The sequence below is a fragment of the Protopterus annectens genome, chromosome 7.part1 (genome assembly GCF_019279795.1).
Source record: "Protopterus annectens isolate FY-2018-M chromosome 7.part1, PAN1.0, whole genome shotgun sequence".
Taxonomy (NCBI): domain Eukaryota; kingdom Metazoa; phylum Chordata; order Ceratodontiformes; family Protopteridae; genus Protopterus; species Protopterus annectens.
Genome location: NC_056740.1, coordinates 94,739,722 through 94,747,221, shown reverse-complemented (window position 1 = coordinate 94,747,221; position 7,500 = coordinate 94,739,722). Strand labels below are relative to the sequence as shown.

At 39.1% G+C, this 7,500-nt stretch overlaps 1 protein-coding gene across 1 annotated transcript in view; it reads right to left on the bottom strand.

The window, feature by feature from the left end:
- CHRNA7 (cholinergic receptor nicotinic alpha 7 subunit) overlaps positions 1-7,500 on the bottom strand; it is a 1,595,735-nt gene that overhangs the window by 872,768 nt on the left and 715,467 nt on the right. The gene's annotated exons all lie outside the window — the stretch shown is intronic.

Here is a 7,500-nt window from a genome sequence, read left to right as displayed (position 1 = left end):
TATATATATATATATATATATATATATATATATATATATAAAACTACTAAAATTAACTGCATTCAAAAAAATGAACGAAGAGAAGAAATTTTAACTAAGAAATGAACTTCGTGACAATAACAGCATTCAAAAAATAGTAAATCACACCAACAACTCTTGTAGCACTTTAGCGCTTTTGTCTTATTTATTATCAAGACTTCTTCAGAAAGACATGTTTCATAACTATGAGCAACCATTTTCACTTCCCTTAAATACATTAGTTCTAGCAGGCCATTTAAATTAACAACAGTTCCTTTCCAACAGAAAAGTGTGAACAGGCAGGGTGCTGTGTGCATTTTCATTAACATTACAATCGCAGTTACAGAAGGTAAATTGGTCAGACAGTAATAGCCTTGTGGTGATGTGTGCATACTAATAGGGATCGTGTGCAAAAAGGGATTGTGTGCAAAAAAGGGGACTGTGTGCAAAAAGAGATTGTGTGCAAAACAAAAAAAAAATATATATATATTTTATTAAAAATATGGGGGAACCGGGAAGGATGAGAGGCATGCTGTGATAATTCTAATATAAACACGTAACGTATGAGACCCTGCCTCCAAAGGTAAGTAAAGAAGTGCACGGAGAAAGGAGGAGGAGGCAGGTAGAGAGTTCTACTACGCTTGGGTATCAGTGTGTGTGTGTGTAGAGAAATGTGTGGTTATGCCACCTGATGGGGGAGTGGGAGGAATGCGGTGTGGACTTGAGGGGGGGCTGTTAGGGGGCCTCCCATGACAAGGAGTGTGGAGCTGGGGTTTGATGGGTAGGAGAATATGAATAATAGAGTGTCCCAGAAGACTGTCAGTGCGGATGGTATCACCCCTTGTATGGCTGCGCGAAAAGTGAGACTGGGGGGGTTGTTGGTGGGGTCAGCGGGGGCTAGCCTGGTGACTGGGAGCATGTGTGTAGGGGTAGGGGGAGGCAAAAGTCAGAGAGAGAGAGAGGAAACATTATATTCACTTGCACAGTTGTAAATCCATAAACACATTAAATCCTCTTGCACAATTCTTCAAACCCTAATCACATTTCAGTCTCTATACCATTTAAGTGCACATTTAATGTTCAGTGTCTCGTTGAGACCTGGATAGACATCAGCTCTCAGTTCTATCTGCCATTTTAATTCCCGGACTTGCAGGAATGTGTCCATGTCCCCTACAAATTCTGTTATTTTTTCCAGCGCTGTGAATTTGAATCCTGTGATGTTTGGGCAAATAGCACTGTGTTTAGCCAAGGCATTCAAACTGTCCTGTTTGTGTATTGCTGCAGTGTGTTCTTTAATATGGCTACTCAGCTTTCTGTTCGTTTTGCCGATATAGAAATTCCCACAGTGTTCGCAGAAAGCACAGTAGACTACATTTTTTGTGTTGCAGTCATAGTGGTCATGTAGACTGACAGTTCTGTTGCAATGCGGGAAGGTGACGTTGTTGCCTTTTTGTATGTGTACACAGGCAACACACTTGCCGCAGTCAGACATTCCAGGTTCTGTCAATACTTCGTTCTGTGGGGATGGGCTTTTATTCCTCTCGAATGCACCACCAAAAGAATAGGTTTGTTTGAAACAGAAGTTCGGGGATGTCCCAAGTAACTTTGTCAGACCTTTTTCCCCTTCCAAGATGTCCCAATTGTTGGTGAGGACCCCTCTGATTCCAAACATATCTGTGGAAATTGGAAGGGGGAAACCTGACACCCAGTCCTTTCTGTTCAGTCCTTTCTGTGCTCTTGCTGTGAATCCCTTTTCCAGGATTAGTGGGTACCTGGAGTGTCTGTGCTGTATGATCTCTTGGAACAGGTTGTCTACTAAATACTCTGGGTATTTTCTTTCTAAGAACAAGTTTCTGAGGTAAAAACCTTCCTTGATGAAAACCTCGTCCCTAAAAATGAGTCTGGATAACCAGATGAATTGTCCTTTTACAATATTCTTTTTCATGAAACGGGATGCTGACTGCTGAACTCTAGATAGTTATTCCAGAAAGTGGGCTTGCGGTAGATGTTGGAGTCAAACTGTCCACTTTCCAGGTCAATAGTGAGTTGGATATCCACGAATTGAGTGGTGGTTCCGATATGTCCTACCGTGAGGGTCAGGAAGTCCAGACTCTGGAAAAGGGTTTCTAGAAAATTGCTCAGAGAAAGTCTGTCCCCATTCCAGACAAAAAAGACGTCATCAATATAACGTCTGTACATTATGGTGTTGTTGAACCTGGGCGGTGATTCAACCTTATCTATTTCCCAGGCACTGAGGATTAAGTTTGCATATGATGGGACCATTTTGGACCCCATGGCTACCCCTTTCTGTTGGTGGTAAATCTTCCCGTTGAATTGAAAGAAGTTATTTCTTAATACTGCTTCTGTTAACTTGCATACAGTATTAATCTTAGTCCCACTTAGGTTGGAGTGCCTGTTCAGGTACTGTCTGGTGAGGGTCAATCCTTTGGCATGGGGGATGTTTGTGTAGAGTGCTTCTACATCTAGGGTGACCAGTAAATATTCCCCTCCATCCAGCCTTAGTTTGGAGATGTCATTTAGAAAAACCCAGGAGTCCTTGGTGTAATATTTGCTGTTCTGTACAATGGGGTTAAGGATTTGGTCCACGTATTGTGAAATCTTTTCTGTTTTTGTCCTTCAGTTCGATACCACGTGGCGGAAAGGTGGATTTTCATGGTTCTTGTGAACCTTGGGGATTCCAAAAAATTTTCCAAGGCTGGGTGTCATGACCTGCATGAAGTCTTTTTCATCTTGAGAGATCTCATCCCTGAGGTACAGTTCCAATAGTAGGTTGTCAATTTGTTTAAAGTTTTGTTGTACTTGGTTGATGTTGACCTTTTCGTAGAACTGGTTATCCATGAGGGATGCTTCAAGTGTTTGGATATATCTCTCCTGCTCCATCACTACTATCCCGGATCCCTTGTCAGCTTTCATGACTCATAGGGATTTGTTCTGACTCAGTTCCTTTCAAGCCTGTCTTTCTTCCCTGTTCAGGTTGTGCCACTTTGCTGAGGGCTTATCAGAAAGGAGTTTCCTGATATCTCTTTTGCAGGTACTCGCAAAGAGGCTCAGTGTGTTGGAGAGTGCAGGAGTGTACGGGCTCTTCATGGTAAGGGGTGTGTCATTATCTTCCGAGCTTTCCTCATCTTCTTCCTCTTCATATTGTTGTATATCTAATTTTAGTTGTAACTTTCTCAGGTAGCACTTGAGGTTCAGGATAACATCCGCCATGTTGGCTCTGCGCCGGGATGAAAGAAAAGCCTTTCTTCAGTACCTTATGATGGCTTTCCGAGAAAACTTGTGTGGTGAAGTTAAAGATGTCAACTACCCCTGCTGGAGACCTCAAGTCAGTGCTATCAGGTGCTGGTATCAGTGAATGGGGAGAGTGATCAGGGTGGCCCATCCCAGTAATACTAGTACTGTATCCCGTTCCCTCTCCTTCTTCCCCTGTGATTGTTGTTCCCCCTCCTTCCCTCAATATTGTTGGTGTTGTGATTCCAGTTTCGTTCATTACCCCCGGGTCTGAACCTGGTATAAGTCCTGGTTCTGGTTGTGAGTCCTGCTGAAGATAAAAAAACATTTTTGTTGCCACTTGTGTTGTTGTTGGAAGACTGGTCGTTCATTGGTGGGGTCTGATAAACCCCTCCTTGATTGATCATAATGTCCGGTGTCCTGCTGTTTGTGTTGTTGTCCTCATTGTTGCCATGGTGGTTACATTCAGTGGTGTCTGGATCTCCCTGTGTCAGCTGATTTTGGAGAGGCATTTCTGGTCTTGGCTGTCCCCAAGGAGGAGTATGTACCCTCATCTGGGAACTACTCCCTGCTAGTGGACTGGATGTGATGAGGAGTCTATCCACCTCTGGTGTGATGGGTCTATTTGTGGGTTTTTGTAGTTCTTGTAATGTTACGTGTTTATATTAGAATTCTCACATCATGACTCTCATCCTTCCCGGTTCCCCCATATTTTTAATAAAATATTTATTTTTTTTTTTGTTTTGCACACAGTCTCTTTTTGCACACAGTCCCCTTTTTTGCACACAATCCCTTTCTGCACACGATCCCTATTAGTATGCACACGTCACCACAAGGCTATTACTGTCTGACCAATTTACCTTCTGTAACTGCGATTGTAATGTTAATGAAAATGCACACAGCCCCCTGCCTGTTCACACTTTTCTATTGGAAAGAAACTGTTGTTAATTTAAATGGCCTGCTAGAACTAATGTATTTAAAGGAAGTGAAAACGGTTGCTCATAGTTATGAAACATGCCTTTCTGAAGAAGTCTTGATAATAAATAAGATGAAAGCACTAAAGTACTACAAGAATTGTTGGTGCGATTTACTGTTTTTTGAATGCTGTTATTGTCACGAAGTTCATTTCTTAGTTTTATATATATGTATATATATATATATATATATATATATATATATATATATATATATATATATATAAAAATAAAAGCATTTCCATAAAAAATTTCAAAATAACCAATAGAATAAAAGACATATCAATTAATTGGTAAGCAACCATAATCAAACAATCAACACTTAACATTCATCCAGAGTTCATTTCTGCCTTAGCCTGCATTCCTTCAACACAGGCATCAAAGAAAGATGATTATGGAGTCACTTACCTAAATGTGGTCTTAATCTTAGAATCCAATTTAATTCACTGCTCTGTTTTATTTATAATATCACCTAAACGTTCACCTACATATATCACATCTGCTGCTAAAATATACAGTTGTGCCTCTCCCCTTCTTTCAGCATATTTAGCTATCATGCTAAACATATGCCCTTTCCGTGCACGATATAAATGATCCCAAATCCTCTCCCTAATCCTCCTATTAGATTTACTGACATAGAAGGAATAATATAAAGTGCAATAAGCCAAATACACTATATTTTTAGTATTGCAATCTGCACTAACTGAAAACATAAATTCTATACCAGTATTGAGATGTGTATACCTACCTGAAGTATCTATAGAATCACAAAAGGCACAATTGTTACACTTCTTTGTACCACTACCAACAAATATGCTCTTATTGAACAGCCTCACGCTTGGCATAATATAATATTCTCTTAACGGACTTATTATTCTTATAATAAAAACTTGAACGGGATCCAACAATATCCTGCAACATTGGGTCACTAGTTAAAATATTCCTATTCTTGACTATGATATGCTTAAGACCCATAATGTCAGAACTAAAAAGGGAAGGGGCACAATTTTACATTTTTAGCTGTAGATGTGATATATGTAGGTGCACATTTAGATGATATTGTTAACAATACAGAGAAAAGTGAATTAAATTGGATTCTAAGATTAAGATCACGTTTAGGTAAAGGACTCAATGATAATCTTTCTTTGATGCCGGTTTTGAAGGAATGCATGCAAAGGCAAAAATTAACTCCAGATGAATGTTAAGTGTTGATTGTTTGATTATGGTTGCTCAGCAATTAATTGATATGTCTTCTATTCTATTGGTTATTTTGAAATGTTTTATTGAAATGCTTTTATATATATATATATATATATATATATATATATATATATATATATATACAGTTTACTATTCTAAGTTCAAATCAGCTTCGGTCAACCAATAAAAAAGGTCGACCTGAAATACCGAATACGGAATTTCAAATAGTAACCCAAAGTGAAAATGAATGCATCGATCACCATTGTTCGATGTATTCGACATAGCAGGAGGTGACGTCACTCTCTGACTGCTATGCACATTAACGTACCATTGAACTCTACAGTCAATGGTACATTACTTCTACTATTTTGTAGGAGTGCTGCCCCCCTACACCTGCCATTTGGGAGGCTGGGCCCCCCACACCACCTGCACCTTAACTATACCAACTCCAAGATCACCTACAGTGAGGAATTGGGCTAATTCCCTGTTCCTCACTGAAACACAATGTACCTCACAATATCAAACCAAAATTATCGACCTACACTACCCGTTCACTGTAGTGAAAGTCAATTAATTTTGGGTCAACATTCTGTCAACTGGGGAAACTGCCTTTCGACCATATGCTGGTCGACGAATGCAGTTTCAAACTTCTCATAGTAAACCTATAAATATATATATATATACATATATATATATATATATATATATATATATATATATATATATATATATATGGGTCTACTTCATTTAACCTAAATTTCATTTGACTGAAACTCATTTGACTGAGACCAAAACATTGACAGTTCAGAAGACTGGAAACTCATTTGACTGAAACTCATAACACTGACTGTAACTGTTGTTATTTAAAAATGCAGCCATTGTTTCCATACCATTAAATACAGAAATAAAAATCAAACATATACATAAAAACAAAAAAAAAAAAGAAAAGGAAAGAAAAATGCCTTCCAAACCTAACAGCATTGGCCCACTTAAGCAGATCAATGTATACAAATATAAAAATAAAAGTGAATACAGAAAACTAACTCAGAATTTGACAGACGCAGGCAAGCATTCTGATATAAACATCTGGATGAATGTACACTCCTGACTTTCTCAAAGAAGCTGAAGTTAGTGCACTGAGGGACTTTGTAAGTGCCAGCCATATATGAAGAAAGCATGCTCAGGTGAGACCACAGATAGAACAGAAAAGAAGATCTTCGATGCAATGACATTGTTTAAAAAAATAAGAATTTTCTATTTTAAGTAATGTCAGTGAATAATACTAATTATTCATCTCTGGGTGGTGGTGCTGTGGTAGCGTTGTCGCCTCACAGTATGATGTTGTCCTGTTCGATTCTCAGCTAAAGCATCTTCTGTGTTGAGACATGCATGAATGGGCGTACCTTCATTGAAGGTTGTGCGTCAGAGCTGGCAACTTGGTACGTAAAAATCTACTGCCAATCATTAGCGGACCGGAGTTCCGCTGTGGCGACCCCTAACAGGGAAAAGCCAAAAGATACAACAACATTCACGTCTGGGTGTGGATAAAGAGGTTTTCTGATGGTTGAATTTGTTTGATCACTTAGGCTTTACTCTCATGATTAGGCAATGCAAGCTTTGGCTAAACCATGCTTTACCTATACCTGAACTTGAATTCCAGGTTAAATATTCATTTAACATTTATCTACTTTTTATTTTTTCTGTCTGTTTTGTGCTAGCCCTTCTAGATATTTACCCTATTCAATCCTACATCATAGTTTTGTCATCCTGAAAAATCTGAAGAGACCTTGGTCTGAATTAATATAAGTTACAGAGAAGTGTATGCAATATGTACATCTCACGGTAACTTTTCTCAGTTTAGAGACAACACCACAACAGCGATTTTGTATGAAGAAGTGGAGCACCACAGTGGGCTCTGTTTGTGGCCATGATGCCAGCTAATGAGTCTGGGTGAGAGGTATATGCTACATAGCCCTGAGCTCTCCTCGTGCAGCTGCACATCCACTCCTTGCTGCTTAAAAGTAAAGCCATGTTTATCCACTGCAGGAGAGTTAAC